Raw genomic sequence first — 20884 nt, forward strand, 5'->3', positions numbered from 1 at the left:
CGACGTGGCTGAGATCTAGATAGTTTTGCTATCTCAGAGGTTTTGGACAGAAATATACCAGGTAGAAGTATACCTAAAAAACAGGTCCCTTCTAGGTTCTAGGTCACCATGGGTAGGACTGATCTCCACATATAAAATACAATGAACCTCCTATATATAATGGGTTTTCTTCTTGCTCAAGCACAGCAATGTTCATGCATCTAGTGAACGTTCCCACTAGGTGGGAACCCTTTTTCCGTAAGCAAAATGGGACAGAACGTGGACTATGATTAATAGTATAAGAGGGAGGCACAGCATCTTTTTTTCCTAGCAGAGTAATTTTAAAATTGATTGAGGCTTGTAAGGCCTAGAGAGCCTTTCTACTGGACTCATTGTTAAAGAATTTACTTTGCTTCTGCTTGTAAATACGGAACAACCTAACAGTTCCAATACCAACCTTTCAAATTCATTTATATTTGTTCCATCGAACTAATCAGTGAGACTATCATTCCATTTTCTGAAAAATAGCGCTCTTAATGATGCATAACACGTGGTATTAAGTGGCAAAGGATGTACATACCAACCCATTCCTCTTTCCCCGTGCTGAGGTAAATGGGAACAGACCCAACAATTGGACCTATTCAAGATAGCATGGGTCATATTCATAATCAATCGCAATGTATTATTGTCATACCCTTTTCTATGTTTCACTTCTTGTGAGGGGAGAGTATAAGAGAGGTCATGTACTGGGCTGCTCGTAGTAGGAGCATTGGTAGCAGTCAAGAGAGAGTTCAAAGGATGCACAGTTTCTAGATACCTGAATATTGGGACCAGTGTAATCAAGATGCAAAGTGGTATCATAATCATTAGCATATTATTTTTTCTGAACCACGTCTTTCGTTGAGTAATCTCTATCTCTATATCATCAACAGCATCGGTGCAGGAGGGAGCAGGAGCGAATATAGGCATTGTCTGTACTGTCTATCTCAGGAAATGGTTTTACATTGTCCATCAAGGAAAGTTCACCACAGCAATACACGTTAGCTGCAAACGTTCAGGCCAGTCCAGGCTAGCCTGCTTATTGATGATAGCAAGCTGATGTGAATTTGCACAGAGCTCCAAAAAGGCAGGAGCAAGTATCAATTTGATAGTGTTGGTACCATATGCCCCTGCTTGTCCATGCTAGGTTGCGATGGTCCTTCACTTCTCAATGGTAGCACCAAGAAAATGCGTGTCAGAGCTTTCAATTTCAACTTCATACAGTTCATATGCTCCTTTTCCCTAGGCCTCATTCGCAGCATCATCCGTGAGCTAGGAACAAAGGCAAAACAAAAGCTGATCATTTCAGATTTTGTGACCGTAGATTGTACCTCACAGCTCCAGGTACAGTATGGTTGATGAACAATGAACACTCATTTCCAGATGCAAGATCAGTGCCAGCTTGGGATGCACTGTGTGATGATGATGAGGCAGAATTCGGACAAAGGTGAGGCACCTTTGGCCTTTGATCTTCATTGCAATCTTCCCAGGCCCTTTCTCGCGCTTTTGAAGCACTTCTGACAGATAACTGGTGATGATATCTTTGTGATGAAATGCAGCTGTCTTTCTTTCGATATCAAGATCGTCAAGCTTCTTCTCATGTGCAAAGGGAAACAGAACTTTTTTTGTGTGTGTTGCGTGGATCCAATGCTTGCGGCCATTCACTCGGACTGCAGTCTGCATAGCCAGTAGCACCTGGAAGGGTCCCGTCCAGCGTGGAGCAAGTGAAGACTTTCTTTCAAAATTTTTAAACAGCCTCCAGTCCCCAGGCTGCAAACAATGTCCTGGGCCAGTATATCAGACAGGACAAGCCTCCTGCACCTGCAGATGAAGTAAACACAAGTTTTGAGTCAACTGTTGGCAGTAATCAATAAGTAATGGGTACTCTATATCCCTCAACCGTTTCAGCCGAGGAACATTCCAAACATTCGCTGGTCTCCCCATCACAATCTCGTAAAGGGGAGAGGCCAGTCCTCGCCTGTACAGTTGTTCACATGCAAAGTAAAGCTAGCGGTAGTGCATCAGGCCATTTCAAATTGCTCCCTGCACATATTTTGCTCAACTTGTTTTTCAAAATACCGTTTTGACAGTCTACCAAACCGGCACTCATCTGGTGTCTGGCCGAATGGCACCACTTATCAATTTGGAGGCCTGCGCAAATTTGCAATATCACGGCTGCAATAAAGTACGCGCCATTATCTGACCATATCACACGGGGCAGCCCGAAACGGCATAAGTATTCTTTTAGCAAGGTTTTAGCTGTGGACATAGCCGTACAATCTTTCAGGGGATAGGCCTCTACCCATTTGCTGAATGCGCAGACCACCATGATGACATACTTATAGTTTTGGCACCTCTCCATTTCTATGAAATCAAAATGGATGACTTCAAATGGCATGGACGGTGGCTCAAAACTTCATATTGGCGTCATTGTTCCCTTTCCAATGTTATGTTGTAAACAAGTCATGCAGTTCTGAACCAATCTTTCAGCAGTTTTTCTAATGTGTGGATTCTGCCATACAGAATCCAGGTGTTGAATCATTTTTCTAGCACATATATTTGTCGGACTGTGGGCCATAGTGACCATTGCCATTATATAGGCATTTGGTAACATCCATTGGTTATTTTCCTTGTCCACCCAACAACCTTCTGAATCTAATTCTGCTGGGCCCTCAGACCAGTTTTTTATTTCATCTATTGTAGATCCTGCTTGCATTCCCTTAACTGTTGCAATTCCATTTTCTATCATGCAGGGTACTTCCTCTATTTTTTCAACATACATTTTTGAGTGTAAATCAGTGGCAGTTAGTTTTGCAATTTTGTCTGCAAATGCGTTTCGCTTTCCAACATTACATGTTACTTTTTTATGTGCTTCACATTTCATTATCGCTAAACGCTTGGGAAGCGCACGTGCTGACAACAGTTTCATTATAAAAGAGCCATGTTGTATTTTGGTTCCATGTGATGTTAGGAAACCCCTTTCAGCCCATAATTGATCACAATTGTGAACTACCCCAAAGGCATACTGACTGTCAGAATATATGTTTACATTTAGATTTGCAGAGATTTCACATGCTCTTGTCAATGCTAGTATTTCTGCAGCTTGTGCTGAGTTATATGCGATTATTTTGCTTGCTATAATACTTTTAAGTGTTGTGATGGCATAAGCAGCAGTTGATGTGGCATCTGGTAATTTAAAACAAGAACCGTCACAAAACAGTTCTCCATCTGGCTCTTTCTGTGGGGTGCCAGTTAGGTAAATTCTTCCTTTTGTCTCTTGTTCAGTAACCTTTAAGCAATCATGGGGAATTGTTTTTTTTACCCCCTTTCTCATTTAGAGAGGGCATTAACTCGGCTGAATTTAAAGCGCATCACCTTTTAATTTGGATATGCAGTGCAAATAGAATGATTTCATACCTTGTTAATCTGGCAGATGTAAGGTATTGCGTCTGCGTTCTATTTAAAAGAACGTCCACTGAGTGAGGTACCATTACGGTTAAAGTGTGACCTAAAACCATTTCCTCGCTTTGTTTTACTGATGCAGTGGCTGCAGCAACAGCTCGCAAGCAACTCGGCAAAGCACATGCAACAGTATCCAACATGGAAGAGAAATAACTGCACGATCTATTCCTTCCCCCGTGTTCCTGGGTCAAAACAGCCAAAGCACATCCATTGTTTTCATGCACAAATAACTTAAAACTCTTGTCGTAATTTGGCATGCCCAGAAATGTAGCTGAACATAATGACATTCCATGTTCCATGGCAAAGGTAAGGTAACATCGGTCCTTGTCAATGCCACTATTGGTTTCACGATCATAGAAAAGTTAGCAATCCACTGCCTACAATATGAAGCCAGGCCAATTAAAGCCCTGGCTTCTTTCTGCGTATTTGGAATAGGCATATCAGAGATACTTTCTATTCTTTCTGGTTTCAATCTCCTTCCCTCCTTCAAAAGGAGGTAGCCCAAGTAGGCCACTTCCTTTCGACAATACTGGCATTTTTTTAGCAAAGCTTTGTGTCCATGTTCTGCCACATGTGTCAATAGTGCAACTGTGCACTTTTTACAAATATCCTCTGTGTCAGCTGCTATCAACAAATCATCTATGTAATATAATAATATGCAGCCTGCCGGTAGTTCAAGCATATCTAATTGTTCCTTCAATGTTCTACTGTAGATAATTGGACTCTGTGGATCAACCACTTTATTTATTCCGCGCAAATCAATTATAAAATGGTAAGGTATATCATTGAAACACTTGTGTATAGGCGCATTATAAATGCCATATTATTACCTCCTTTCTTGTAAACCGGAAGAATCGGACTATTGCAAGTACTACCAGAAATGTCTTCAATAAAGTTTCTTCTAATCAAATCTGATACAATGCATTTCAACGCTTTTTCTCCCAAGGGTGAAATTTTATATTGCGGAATACGCTACAATGTAATTTCCTCTTTCAAAACAATTTTTACTGGCTCTACTTTCAAACAACCGACATCATTGTCGTTCACTGCCCATATACAAGCCGGTACTTTACTCAATTCAGTCGGTAGTGGCTTAGATACAAATTGTGACACAGGAGTCTTTTGTGGAAAGATTGTCAAATACACTCCATCAGGAGAACAATAAATCACCACATTCAATTTCTTCAATAAATTTAATCCCAACACATTTTGCTGCAATTTTTCGTCAAAATAAATGGGCAAGACTCTCTGAATGGACCTAGTGTTATAGGTACTGGTTGTGACACTGGACAAATTACTGGCGTACCTGAGGCATTCTTATGCCCTGACAGTGGTATTTCTGGAACCAGCTGATGGTCAATTGAACATTTTTGTGCACCTGTGTCCACTAAAAATGTAATCCCTATTCCTAACTTCATTTCTACATAGGGCCCTTTCTGGTCTATGGGAATAGATACTGGTTCCAACCCCTGTCTCGGGCTGTCCTAGTAGAACAGTAAATTGTCGGATGTAAAGTTGCCAGAGTAATATGCATTGGACTGATTGTCAAAAATATTCCCACTATTTGTATTGTTTTGTTGTTGGTTCTGATTCTTATTCTGATTCTGATTCCCCTGATTTTCCTGAAATTGTGGCACCCTCTGGTTTCTATTCTGTCCTTGTACTCCTGGACGAGCTCTATTCTGTCTTCTCGAAAAAGTCCCAGTTCTATTCTCTATATGCGGGCACTGTGCTCGCCAATGGCCTTCTTGTCTACAATAGGCACATTGATTAATCCCTATTGGACCCCCCTGCATATTGGACGTTAATGCAAATTGGACTCCGGACGGTGCATTCCCACCACCTCTATTTTTGTTCGCTACTTGCTGTAACAGTACTCTTGTTTTCAAATTCACTTTTTCCCTTAGTTCCTTATCCTTTTCTGAATTTACTTTGTTCTCATAATATTGGGCCATATGTAATAATTAACTCTCTGTTTTTGCTTGCCATGCACTTTCAGATGTCATTATTAAACTAGGAATTTTCGGTAATAACACTCGCACAAACTTATCAACAAACAATCTCTTCCTGGGTTCAGTGCTTAGATCTTGACCACTAAAATCTGAAAATACTTCTTCAAATCGATTAAAATAATCTGTCGCACCTTCCTCTTTGCCCTGCAAACAAGCAGTCAATTTATCCCAAACTATTCTCTTTTCCGGCACCAAAGTTTTCAACTTCTCTACTATTCGCGATGGTAAAGCCAACATTACCTGTGGTGGCTTCTCTCCAGCCTTTCACTATCAATTCTGGTCAAATTCTCTCATGTTTCGCCTAACATCGGCACGTCACTTATATTTCTAACCTGTTTCCATATGTCTACAGGAAGAATCACGGGAAACAATAAATCAATGTCACTCAAGCTAAAAACAGATGAATTAAAAAACCTGCCGGGTTTTTCCTAATATCATGGATCATCTGCTTTATAGTATTTACTTCTTGTCTAAAAAAGGGACATGTACAAACTGTGCGGTATAACGAGCTTCTAGCGTTTGAGCTGGAGTTCCTCCAGAGGCAGCAACCTCTACTTTTGGGACAAACGTGGGAGGCACCTACCACATGGGTAATTGCAAACTAGGTGATTCTACATTTGTTGGTCTTTTGAGCAGTAAAGCTAAATTAAGTGAAAAAACAGTAGTTCCAGTTTAAGGCGAAAATGCTCTTTTATAAATTGTCATTAAATCATCGGGACAACATATCTTATTCTTCATGCATCCATCTTGTAGGTACTCTACCATAACCTGCAATACCTTCCTCTGCATTTCTGGTGTACACTGACTAAACGTATCATGCACTTCAATTGGGGAAATGGCGGCATCCGTAATCCATCTAAGCGCATCTCTCGTACAAATCCCCATTTTTTCACTAACGGGTTTCAACAGTGGCTAGAACCGTTGCTGAACATACGACATATGCGGTTTATCTTTTTTCAATAATTCTGTATGCAATCGATCAAGTTCGCGCTTAAGCACAAATATTCGGCTTATGTGTTCTCGTACTTTCATTGCATTATCTCGCAAATTCGAAAGAACAACCAAATCGCGCAACTCTTGCGGTACCACTGTATCGGTCAAATCACACCATATTTTCACAAGATAATTCCCCATGCATTCTAACAATACCTGCTGTTCACCAAGGCCTCTATGATCAGATATGGAACTTTGCACAGCCACTTCATTATCAACATTCATATACGTTTTGGCCCATTCTTTCAATTCTTCTTTCCTTCCTTTGCGAATTGCGCTACGAGTGTGTCTAATGCTTCCTTGCGCAGGCCCCATTTCTGTAGAACTGCCTGCTAAAGCAGCTAACCCATGTTCTGGCGGCGGTGGAGGAAATGATAGGAAATACAACACTATGCACACCTAATAGTAACAATATTTGTGAATAGTTTGAAATAAATCCTCAAATGGTTATGAGAAAAATGTTTACAAATATTTTGAGGTGCGGGGGAGATAATCTCAACCTTGGCATCTGGGTTGGTACAATAACAAAACAAGAAGTGGATGTTCTCAAAGTGGGGAACTCCCATCCCCTGCACACTGTCTAAGATCTGTCAAAACAGACCAATAATTTTTAACCATATGGTGTCTGATATACAAAACACCATATGTAGTTAATGCTCTTCAAATGTATTTATATACTGTTCATCAACAATAATTGAAATGGAATTCTTTCATAAGTATTAGTAAACCAAAACTTTCATGACTAACACAAGAGCTTCAATTTAATTCATCCTTTGATGGCCCAACACTTTTCGAGTATTCACTCTTCATCAGGGGCAAAATTCACAATTTTCAAAGTTTCTACAAAAGCAAAAACAAATTACGGAAGAAAGTATTAATGAAGGATTATTTTTTGATTTTCTTGATTAATTAAATTAGCCCGAATTTGAAAAAGGCGCAGGTTATACGCCGAAACAAGTGTCATCCAAGAGGGGCTGAAAATACAAAATAAAAAAACGTTATCAAACACAACAGAATTTTGGATTTGTTATTCATAGCAAAAGGAAATACAACAGCAATCAAGCGCAGGCACAGTTGCAACTTCTCCTATAGTTTACAAACGGAGTAGAGGAACTCAGTTTCCCCGTAATGACCTACACTCATGCGACAAAGAACCAACCAGAAAAGATAAAAACTCTAAAAAGGAAAGTAATCCTAAAGTAATCACAATTAGTTTGCGAAGGTACACGCCTACGATATCTCAAAAAAGTTACTCAAGATCAGAAAACTGCTGATTATAGATATTGAGTACCGCGCAGACCACTCCGAGAATAACCAACAAAAATGGCTGAATACTTGGAAAATAGAGATGAAGAAGCCAAAAACTTATTCTCTCCCAGAGGTAGCAATACCCATGCTTTCAGTGCAAGTACCCGGAAAAGAGAGGACCTTAGATACAAATTTGTGAAACTGGAAAAGGCCTGTCGTAGGGAAATAGATAAGCATTGGGAGATAATCTCTTTGAAGAATGACCTACCCAAAGAACAAATTCCAAGAGGACTTTGCATTCTTATTTTCCCAGACTTTAACAAAGATGAGGATAAAGACTTATCAAACAACTGGGAATCAAATCTCAACCAATGCTCAAAACAAATGTTGGAAATGCTAATTGAACATGCGCAAAGAGAACACAAAAGGACAACAGAACAAATAGATAATATCAAGAAAGATATCAAGGAAGCAAAAGCTCTTGATGTCACAAAGGAAAAGCATTTTCAGAAAATGTATGAGATTTTCAAAGAATACCAAGATGACATAAAATTAAGGAAACTCAGAAAATTCTATCGTGATGACAGAGAATACCTAGACGGCAAAATGTACACGTTTCAGGAGAAATATAATAAACTCACTAAACAAGTTTCAAGAGAGAGCACTCCCAACACTTCACCAGCAAGCTTGGAAGCAGAAGAAGAATCCGAAGGAAATGTATATGAAGTGCAGGGGACAAGTAAGCCAAAAGGCCATGGTTTCCTGAACCAAATTAGATGCTTTAAAAAGGGAAATAGGAACGTTCTGACTAAACAGCTCCATTTTCAGATGAACAAGGAACCAGACACCTCACAGAATTACAGTCAGAGTAGAGGCAGGAGAGGATCAGGAGGATCTCGGAAACCCAGATGGTCTAGACGCTTATCGGCGCCTAACACGAGCGGCAGCACGAGAAGCAGCGAAAACAAAGAAATAAATAATATAGTGATGAATATATCAAGTCAACATTAAACGAAGACGAAATTAGCTTACTTAACAAAGGTTTATCATTTTCCCCGACGACTCTTCTTGAACCTATTGACGTACACATAGATCTCTTTAAATTAGTTCGAAAACTAAAACTGAATTATTTTTTTGCAACACAAGTAGATAAACAGAAGCCAACACCAGAAAGAAGGAACAAAAGTGACATAACCATTGAAGAACTCGGTAACATCCATTTATTGAGATCCCTGCGGGAAGCTAACGACTACCCAATACATAAAACAATGCAGGAGCTGGAGATACAACCAGCAACTTTAACCAATAAGGAACTCAAACCTAAATCAAAATTCCTACCACAATTGTCAGCAGACAACATGGTGGATGCCTTTTATAAATTAGTAAAACACGATTTATACCAATTGACAACAGAATCAAAACAAAGAAGTAGGAATCTTCCTAACAACCTTACCCATCAGGAAAGAACAGCGATACAAAATCTAACTCTGAACAAAGATCTGGTCATAAAGGAAGCAGGGATCAAATATCAATGAGAATGTGAACCTGGATCAGGACAGTGATGTGAAGTGCTTTATGTCATTGTAAGACTTTCAAATCCTCTACGAGCACGTTGAGTAAGGATTGAATAATGCAAGTGCATCCTTCCACTTCTATCTCCATGTTGCCTCCATTTCACCACCACATTAACACTGAACATATCAGCAAGGAACTTAGAGCTCTTTTTACCTTTTTGGCATAATGTAATAGACAGCCCGCTTATTTCATTCTAGTGCGCGTTCGGCCGGCCATTGTTTACATGTGACATCATGCATGTGAGCCGCATGATGAGGTCACAATGTAAACAACGAGCGCGTCCTCCTAAATATCAGATATAGACTGAACACACTTTTTTGTGAGTTTCCTTACTTACACTGAGTTTACTCCAACATGGTCTATGACATTGCGCTCCTTATTAATGAGAGCCCGAGCGCTCATTTTTTTTGAAGATGATGCGTCACACGTGCATGCGCGTGATGACGTCATCAGTATGCACCCCTTAAAAGATGCCACAAAGATTAGCACGGGTACTGTCAAGCGTGATGGTTCCTGTTTTCCTTTGGACTAGAGTACATGCTATTGGTGAGACAATACTCCCTAGAGAGTAAGGTTAGCATAGTTATAAAACCCTTCTTATTTAGGAACTTCATTAGACTAACTTAAGTTTTATTCCCCCTTTCGTTACTTTTGATCCCTTAGAATTCGTGTTGACACCAAGGTGTCTGTGCTTTGGGACCTCGAATCTTAGAGATAAGGCACCTGCTAGACTTTCCCATAGAGAAATATCCTCAGTGCTTCTAAGTAAGTACAAAGTCTTTGGCTTACTCAATTTTGTGGACCCCTCTCTTGTTTAGAGTTATAACCTTGGCCTTACTTGCAGGTACCGGGTTCCTCAAGATTTTAGAAGCAGAAGCCAAGTTTTTACCAGGAGTATGATTCAGATAAGTTTGTAAACTGGACTTTTCCACTTTGACAACTTCTTTCAAGCTCCATAATATTTTCGTAAGGACTAAAACAATCACAAGGTTAGCATCCTTTGTTTCTCTCTTTCTCTTTTTAGTACTATTTACTGCACCAGGATTCGTAGACAGAAAGTTTTCTGTTGCTCATTGATTTATAAAAAGATTGGTTCAAATTTATTGAAACCCATATGTATAGAAATGTGGATCAGGACTTCACAATTAAGCTTATGCTAAAATGCTTCTATTTAAAGACAATGGGCCTCATTCCGAGTATGGCGGTAAGGGATAGCGGCCACCGCTAACGAGAGCGGTGGCGGTAATCCCTTACCGCCATACTCCGAGTTCCCTTAGCGCCATGGTGCTTTTAACACCTGCTTTTAGCAGGCGTTAAATACCATGGCGCTAAGGGACCTTGATGTTAATTACGCCACCGTAATTTACGGTGGCGTAATTGACGCCTTCCCCACTCCCATTATGCCCTATGGGGCAAGAATGGGAATGGGGAAGGGTAAATGGGGATTGGGGAATTACCGCCCCGCCAACCTTGGAATGGGGCGGTAATTCCGCCAACCACCAAGGCGCTGCCGGTCCGGGTACGGCGTCAACCAAGGCGTTAATAGCGCCATTGGTTAGCGCCGTACTCGGAATGAGGCCCAATGTCTACTATTAGAAAAAAAGGATGTAATTATGAAATGACAGTCAGTAATGTATTTTGTTTACACTAAGGTTGACCCGCCACTAATATGGACGTAAATATATATATTTTCTTAGAAATCGCTTATTGCCCCTGATGAAGAGTGTGTAATACTCGAAACGCGCTGGGCCCCTTTTGACTACCATATCATGAAAATGAATAAAAAGAAGAAGCTTTCTTGTGACCTGAGTTTGTGTTAATGAACATTTCTTTAAGTTATTGCATTTCTAAAGCATTTGTAACCACTAAATTTATAATTTAAACACAACTAATTGTTGGTCTGGTTTTCAAGTCAGTGAAAGTGTGCAGGGGACATGAGTTCCCGACTAGGGAACTTATCTTCTTTTTTTTTGTGGCACTTAATGCAACCTAGGTGTCAAGATTGCATCCTTCTCCCCTGCACCTTAAATACATTCTTAATACCATTAAGACTTTCCTTTTTTATCAACATACCTAAACATTAAATAAGAGTGTGCTTCTGGGGTCTGCTGTTCTCTCTCACATAAAGGAAGCAGCCAAAGGTGGAAATATCATCATAAGGAACCCTGAAGACTACATCAAGATGGCTAACAATATTCTAGCGTCTCCAAACTGTTATGAGAAACTGTCAACTAATCCAACTTTGAGGATAATACAAGAATTGAAAGGTCAGATAGATGGATGGCACCAGCAAGGATTAATTTCAGATGAAGAAAAATCCCATCTCTATGTAACCAAACCAGTAATTCCGACTATATATTTTCTTCCGAAGGTACATAAGACCTTTGATACCATCCCAGAAGGCCGGCCAATCATGAGTGGCATTGGATGGGTAACAGAACCAATGGCAGAATATATCGACAATGTGATAAGACCAGAAGTATGCAAAATTAGGGCGTATCTGAAAGACACTACTGCTGTTATAAACATTTTGGAGGAAATACATTGGCAAGAGACTTACCTGTAAGCAACCTGGGACGTCAATGCACTCTACAAATTGATTGGACATCAACTGCAATAGAAGCAATGGATTATACTTTCAAAGACAAGTCTGCCTCACACTTTAACTATGCATGCAAAGAAATGGTAATGGCCACTTTGGAGAACAACATTTTTACTTTTGATAATTTTTCCGACAAATCCACGGGTTGCTATGGGCGTGAAGTACACCCCAGCCCTAGCCAATCTAGTAATGGGGATGTTCGAAGATTTGTTTATTTACCAGTTTCAAGAATACAAGGACAAGATAATAAAATTGTCAAGGTACATAGATGATGTATTAATTATTTGGAATGGAACATCAGACGAACTTGAATCATTTTTACATCAAGTGAATGTAAACCAATTTGGTTTGGAATTTACTGGCCAAAGCAGCAACTTTGAAATTAACTTCCTGGATTGCACTATTTTTGTATCCTCCAATCGATTACATACAAAAACCTTCAGGAAAAAAACAGAAGTAAATTCTAAACTATTCGCAACAAGTTGCAATCACCAACCAGTTATCCGAAACATCCCTAAAGGGGAATTTATTCGTGCAAAATGGAATTGTACTGATTTACTAACATTTGTGAAAGAATGCAATCTGTTATCAAATTGTTTTTCTGTTAGAGGGTACCCTCAAAAGGCAATTAAAACTGCAAGGAAATAAGCTTTAAATATGAAGAGACAATCAACATTGACTCAAAGAATCAAGGAAACACAACCAGACAATACGACAATCCAATTTATCACTACATACTGCACAAATAATAAAGAAATCAAGGAAGTCCTTAAGAGAAATTGGTATCTACTGAAGCTAGACCCACACGTGGGCAAATGTATCCAGGACCATCCCACGATAGAATATAGAAGAACTAAAACTTTGAAAATGATCCTAAGCCCATCACTGTTGCCAGAAAAAGAGGAGACGAGACCAACAACCTGGTTACAGCAACCGATGGCGAGGTTCAGAAAGTGTGGTTTTTGCACCATGTGCAACTATGCAGTACCAAATACAGATTTGTTCACAGCCAAGAATGGAGTGAAAACTCGGATTAAAGAACAGATAAACTGCAGATCAAAATACATTATCTATGCTATAATATGAGTTTGCAATCTGGTATACATTGGAAGTACCATTTGAAAATTAAGAACACGAATTACAGAGCACATTTCAGCAATTGGCAACCAAGACAAGAAACTTCCACTGTCACATCATTGGCAACAACACCATCAGTTACAAAATAAAAAGGACATCAAATTTGTGGGCCTCAAGAAGATCAAAATGGGCAAACATGGAGGTGACCAAGAATAACGTCTGCGGCAGGAAGAAGCCAGACTCATCTGTCATTTCAAAACTGTGGAACAAGGTCTGAACGCGGACAATGAAATGGTTCACTTCCTATGATAAAAATGTCACATGTTTCAATTCTCACTTACACTATGATTTATTTGTATTTGTATTTGTTTTTTTTATATAGCACAGACCAGGCCCAGGGGAAACCGGTGCATGTTTTAGTAGAATGCTATATTGCAGGTAGTGGAACATTACATTACAATAGAAGGCATTACAATAGAAGGCATAGCATCATAAGGTCCCAGCAGTTACACAGAGAATACAGATAACGTTACCAAACAAGGCAATAATCGGAGCGGATCAATGCAAAGCTAGGTCCCAGAAGGCCCGTCCGGACAGAGGAGCGGTTGTTAGTGGGATGTAGCTAACCAAAGCTTGGCATTGTGTTTGACTTGGTTAAAGGAAGGTAGCGTTCTGATCATGAGTGGTATTGTGTTCCAGAGCTTGGCTGCCAGGACAGGGAAGCTAGCGCCCTTTGCAGAGTGAAGCTTGAATCTGGGGATTGCAAGACCTTGGGTTTGTGCAGATCTGAGTGCGCAGGGGTATATTGAGTGAATCTCGAGGCTAAGTATGAGGGGGCCTGGTGGTTAACACATTTGTATGTGAGGGCCATTGCTTTCAGTGAGATCCCTTGGGCAACTGAGAGCCAGTTGAGGTTCTTCCTAGTTTCTGATATGTGGGCTGATGGGGGAAGGTGAGGGCTGCTCTAATGGCATTGTTTTGGGTCATCTGAAGTTTGTTGAGATTACCCTGGTTAGTGCCTTGGTACAGTGCATTGCAGTAGTCCAATTTGGACATAACTAAGGTCCTGGCCAAGGTAATGCAATTCTGGGCAGTAAGGAAAGGGCGGCAGGCAGAGATCAATTTGCAGGTGTAAGCAGACGCAGCGGCAACTGCATTGGTTTGTCTAGTAAGTGTCAGGGAGGCGTCGAGGTAAAAAACCCAAAGTTTTGGTGTCTTTAGATACTTTGATCAGATACCGTCGATGTTAAAAGAGCCGAACAGGGGACTCCGTTTGTTAAGTCTCTGTTGCGTGCCTAAGATGAGAAGCTCAGTCTTGTCATCGTTGAGGCATAGTTTGTGCTGGGCCATCCAGGCTTGTATGACAAGGTAAATGTCATTGAGGTCTTTGGAGTCAGTTATGTAGTCACCAGTGATGGGTATGATTATCTGGGTGTCATCGGCGTAATTTGTGTATGTGACACCCAGATAGTCAAGCACATTGAATAGAGGCTTGGTGAAGACATTGTAGAGGGTTGGGGAGACACAGGATCCTTGCGGGACTCCACACGGGACAGGTGTGGGATCGGCCGATGCAGTGGGGGAGAAAACTCTCAATTGCCTGTTGTCAAGGAATGACCTAATCCAGTTGGACGCGTTGTCAGAGAAGTGGGCTGCTGACTTCAAGTGCCGGCAGAGTATTTGGTGATTGACCAAATCAAACGCTGCTGATAGGTCCAGAAGTAGTAGAAGGGCCAGTTTACCATTGTCTTTAAGGTCCTCAATTTGGGTTTTAAGATCAAGTAAAGCTGTTTCAGTCCCATGCTTGGGTCTGAAGCCAGATTGTCTTGAGCCGAGGAGATTATTGGTCTCTAAGTAGTTCTGGATCTGCAGGTATGCTGCTCTGTCAAGTATTTTGAGTAGGAACGGTACGGTGGTAATCGGTCTGTAGTTGGTTGGTATTTCAGGGTCCCAAGTCATTTTCTTTAGGATGGGGATAACCCACGCATCCTTTAAGTTGTTGGGTACCGTACCAGTTAGGAATGAAGCGTTAATGAAGGTAGTTATGAAAGGAGCAAGGTCATGTGCTGCTTCCTTAATGATAGGTGCTGGGCAAGAGTCACCTTGGCAGTTGGAAGGTTTTAAATTGCGAATGATGTTTTTGACCTCGAGGATGGTGAGTGGGGAGAAGCTAAAGGGGGTGTGAGTAAAAGAGGCCGTCGGGATATTGGAAGGTTTCGTGGGTGGGTTGGTGAGTAGGGTAGTTTGTTTAGAATTAATTTTCGATTGCAAGGTGGTGATTTTATTGAGGAGAGTGTTTTGGATGTTGTTGCACCATTTACTGTCTTTAATGCACGTGTCGGGTGCAGGGGCTGGGGATTCCAATTCTTTAAGGATTTTGAATAACTCCTTAGTGTTAGATTCTGCTTGTAAGATGAGTTGGTTGTATGTCTCTTTTTTGGCTTGTAGGATCGCTTCTTTATAATTGTGGGTGGTGATGATAAGGCGATCTTTGTTAGAGTCACAAGGATGGCTCTTCCCGAGTGATTCAGCCTTGCGTTTTTCTTTGCGTAAAGTCCTTAACTGTGGGGTGAACCAAGAGTTCAGGTGGGCTTGTTGTTTGGATTTCCGTAGTTTGAGTGGTGTTATATTGTCGATGGCTTTAAGCATTGTTTGATTGAAGATATCTACTAAGACTGTGGGGTCGTTATGTCGGGACACGCATTTATTCAAGATGGGAAGGATGAGTGGGAGGAGTTTATCCTTGGAGATGTCTTTTTTGGTCCTTGTGGGAATAGCTGGAGCTATTGTAGGAGTAGTAAGAGGGTTGGTCGCTGGTAAGTGGATGGTGATGATGTGGTGGTCAGACCAGGCACAGGCGTAGTTAGAGGTTATGGATGTGTTGCAGTTAAGGTCAGTGATGCAGTCGAGCATCCTGCCCTTAATATGGGTAGGTTCGTCAATGCGTTGTTGGAAGCCTAAGTTAACTAATGTGGTAGCGACCTCAAAGGCCAGGTGATCCCTGGTGTCGAGAAGTCCCAAGTTAAGGTCACCTAGAAGCAATACCTGAGAGTTGGGTTTGGTGTTGACGGTCAAGATGGCTGTGATGTCATCTATGAAGGAGCCTAGTGGTCCAGGCAGTCTATAGATGAGGTGGATAGTGGCAGTGTTGGTCGGAGATAGGGTGAGTTTCACCGAGAGGGATTCTGCGGAAGTGTGATGTTATTTCTGTGTATGAATGTATTTCTGTGTAGAATGCATAATGTGTTTATTGTACTTTTATAATGAATATTAATACTAATCATCAGATATACGGATCACTAATACTAGTACAGGTAGGCCAATGTGGTGCCGGATAAGATCAGGCTAGCGAATATATAATTAGAAAGATGAATAATACAAGCCCGGAACGAAATTCATGTGCAAAATATAAATTCTGGTAAAAGGACTACATTAACCATAATCCTTCACACCTTGGCAATCAGGGATATGGACCATTAATACTAACATAGGTAAAGCAATAGGGTGTTAAAACTACACTAACTATAAACCTTTTGTTTGAACCTAATTTCTAAGTGCCCTCTAGTCCATTTAGAACTAGGATAAAATCAGGCGAGGATTTTAAAACAGAAATAAAAGGTAAAATGACTACCCTAACCATAATCCTTCACACCTTAGTATAAACAGTGACAATTACTTACCTTTGAGGCATTGCACTCGATTTTTTAAAAAAAATATTTGGCTAACTACACAATATTGTAGCAATACTTGGGTTTGGCAATTACCCATGATGGTAAACATTTACTCACATTTAAATTGATTTGGGAATATCAACTAAAATCGACTGGTGATTCATAACTGGGGTTTGAAAGGGGCAATGTTAACCCAACATACAGAGGAACATGGCAAGCCATCCCAAAATATGGCCGCCACGTTTCCAAAAGAACGGAAAGTGAAGAAGGACTTAGGTCCCCAGGGGTTTTTGCAACAACCAGCAACCCCCGAGTGAGAGGAAACCCGACGCTCGTAGCGCGAGCATCAGAATTTTCAGGTAAGGCCTGGGAGGTGGAGGGAAGCCCACCTATCAAGCTACCTGCACGCTTTAGATCGTGCTGAACAGAACCTCTTATCAGCAAACTGAAAAGCACTTTGCAAATGATGGGACATTGTCCGAAAGACAACGCATTTAGCAGGTCATTACCGTAATTATGCATTCGAAAATTGTCATGCCAGCACCAAGTTAGTACCGTGTCTGGCTTAACAGAAGCCAGTAACTGCGAATAACTGCTGTCATGTGCACGATACACGCTGCACAATTTAAGCAAAAGTAATTTGAATTTTTACACATGCTTGTTTGCACAGGTGGGATTGAAAGTGCTACGTTAACAACAAGAACATTATTGATTGTGTGAACCGCAATGACACATTAAAGGGTAAGAGATGATCTATATGTAACCCCCTGGCAGAAATAAAGTAGACAATCACACTAAGTGACAGCAGTGATACCTTAAACAGTACACTAAATAAGATGAAATATTATTAGTAGGAGTTTCCTAACCTCCCTCCCTTCCACCTATTGTTCCGACACAATGGTACACATATATTTTTTAGAGGTCTGGTTCTTTAGAATGCACAAGGTGTAATGTGGTTTTTGAATAATGTGGGGTATGGGATAAAACACTGATAAGGTCAGATTTTTTATTTTTTAAATTGACATGGTTTTCTGAATGTTGTGTTTTTATTTTTTCATTTTCTTGATTAATTGAATTAGCCCGGATTTGAAAAAGGCCCAGGTTATACGCCAAAACACATGTCATCCAAGAGTGGCTATAAATACAAAATAAAAAAACTTTATCAAACACAACAGAATTTTGGATTTGTTATTCATTCATAGCAAAAAGAAATACACCAGCAATCTATCTTGGCGCAAACAAGTGCAGGCACAGTTGCAACTTCTCCTATAGTTTACAAACGGAGTACAGGAACTCACTGTCTCTGTAGTGACCTACACTCATGTGACAAAGAACCAACCAGAAAAGAGAAAAATTCTAAAAAGGAAATTAATCCTACAGTAATCGCAATTAGGTCGCAAAGATACAAGCCTACGATATCTCAAAAAAGTTCCTCAAGGTCAGAAAACTGTTTTAATTCTGGATCTAAGATCAGAAAATAAAGGTTAAACTATGGTGGCTGGAATTGCAAGTTGAAAAACAGGTTTTCTGCTTGGAGGGGTGGCATCAAAAGGAGGGCTCTCTCTCAGCAGATACTAACAGCTCCCTGATTATTACGGGGTTGAACAGACTTTCGTCCCTGCTGGGACCCTGGCAATGAAACGCCCAGGGAAGGAAGTCTGAAGTGTGAAGGGGCAATGAAACTTCAATCAAGGAAGAAACCCCCACCATGCTCTGAAGGAAATGACAGTTGGCAGCAATTGAAGGAAAGAAAAAAAATGACCCAGGGACAAAGGAACTGCCATTTGTTCCCAAAGACTATCTGAAGACTAATCTTTAAAGACTTGTATCTCTGCAGCAAGACTTTGAAACATTGTAAACATTTCACAGTTCAAAAGTGATATGTGTGTGCTTTCTTTTGAGATGTGATAGAAGTCACTGCCACCCTGGGGACAGAAAGGGCAAAGTATTGAGGATAAATAGAAAAATATCAATGTTGCAAACATAGATTTTTGTACATACATCGCTTGGGATAATTTGCATCTGTGTTTAAAGTTATGGAATTTTAGGCCGAATCTTTAATGCTCAAAATTACCAAAATGTATTAGAAGGGCAAAACAAGGTCTCACACACTGGAGGATTAGACTGCTATGTGATGCACAAAATATGTAACCTGTGTGTATATAATTTGCTAAGAGATTGCAATTGTATAAATGTATGTTTTTGGCAAAATCAGATTTTAAGTAAAGTAATTGTGGGAGTTTTTAGACATTGTAAATCTGACCAGTAGACAGTGAGGCGGAGACTAGCACCCCTGTCCAATCCAAGTAGTCTAGAGGCATGCTTAGTTTACCCTGCCCAGCCTATACTTTGATGATGTCATTAGGCATTATAAATAAGGGTCCCTGACAAGACTCTAGACACACACACACTCTTCCTGATTTCCTCCGCTGTGTTCCTATACCCTTCATCTTCCAGATCCACACTCCAATCACAAGGCCAAGCATTGCTGATCCTACTACAGGGCCCACTGCAAAACCCAAGCAGTGCTGATCCCATTCCCAGGAAGGCCTCAAATCAATAAAATCCACTAAATCTCCCATTCACAAGGGGAAAGCTGTGGTGCCTTTGGCATCCTGATCCAGCCTTGCTTGCTGCCACTCCCTGCATGCTGCTGCCATCCTGCTACCCTGATGACCGTTAGTACCCAGTGACCAGAACCGCACAGCTGTTTGCCAGGTGCCCTGCCGTGTAGTGACCAGACCCGGTTGACTGTCCAAAAAGCTCAAAACTAAAAAGTGGATTGTGAGTATTTCATCAACCCATAGAAATCTATAGTATACCTTGCCTTGTCCTTATTCACCTCTATAAGTCATCCTATCCTTATCCTGATAACTTGTCCAACTGTCAGAATTCTTTGTGCAATTTGTCATTAATCTCCAAGCATTAGCGCGTCATTTCTTTTAATTTCTGCCTTACATAGAACATATGTTATTAGCGATATTTTGATTAAATAAAGTAATTTTCCTTAAAGAAAAGGGGTATACTGCATGAAGGTTTACAACAGCAGCATAACTTAGAGAATTACCAGGTTGTGTTCCTCTTTTCTTAGTCATTAAATCTAGTTCAAAGTAAAACTGTTCTTCTCACAATCTGATTTTCTTTCCAATTTCACCCTTCATTTTACTCAAAGCGTGCCTTTTTCAATCTTGCATAACTCTTTCAATTGAGCAGCTAGAGACGTACTTTCAATGCAGTACCTGTGGTATATATGTATCCCCCAACATCCAAATCTGCACTCCGAATCAGTATATTTCACCTGTTTTTATTAAGAACAGTTTGTGTAATTTTAGGCAGGAATTGAAAAGTGTACATTTTAAATGTGTTATTTGACTGCAATCAGTTTTAAACTTTCCACTAATTTCTGAAATGTATGCTTTTGGTAATCCCTTCTTTGTGATTGTTAGTATCTTTGCATTGTTGCTTAAGTAAGGAATTGTATTTGCTTCAAGGTTTTTCGAACACATTCATCATTGATTTATCCATTTCTGAGTGTCATTTCACAACGTTGCAAGGGGTTTAAAATCTGTTTCTCTCTTATTTGGGGACAGAAGGTCAGATTTAGATTCCATTTCAGTTTCTTATTCCTGAGTACCTGCTGCTTCTTTGTATCCACTAAGAATTGATTATTTGTGGGTTGAGGGAACATTGCAGGGGGAAGTTGGGTGCTATCTGTCCCAAATCAAAAAGTGCTCCTATTCTGCTGTGCTGTGTATGCTCCATTAAAAAGTCAATCCCAGTGCATTGCTAACATTCGCATTGGTATTCATCACCCCATTGGTGATTGCTGCCCCATATTAAAAAGTGTGTGATTTCTTTTGAATTTTAAATAAATAAATAAATATTGCATTTGACCAACCAGCCTGGTCCATTGTGACCGGGGTATTTGAAAAGGGTGTGTGATAAGAGTGGTGTATCATCCCAAAATTGAATCCACATAAATAAGGAGAAAAGGACCTCAGTTAGGCGCTACATACTAGGCCGAGACCAAAGTGTGCATGTCGCCTGATTGAAATCCTTAACACCCCACTCCCTCGCCGGAGAAGGGAGGTAATTAGCTCAATATGGTGCCAGCAACCTATTGTTTTTAAATGCTCCCGCTCCCGTGAGCATTTAATTTTAATAGGACACTTCTCCCACCATGCCAGCTCGGAGTAGCCCTTGAAAGGCTCCCTGAGCTGGCTCCT

This window comes from Ambystoma mexicanum, chromosome 3q, assembly GCF_040938575.1.
Source record: "Ambystoma mexicanum isolate Mex_15411 chromosome 3q, UKY_AmexF1_1, whole genome shotgun sequence".
Taxonomy (NCBI): domain Eukaryota; kingdom Metazoa; phylum Chordata; class Amphibia; order Caudata; family Ambystomatidae; genus Ambystoma; species Ambystoma mexicanum.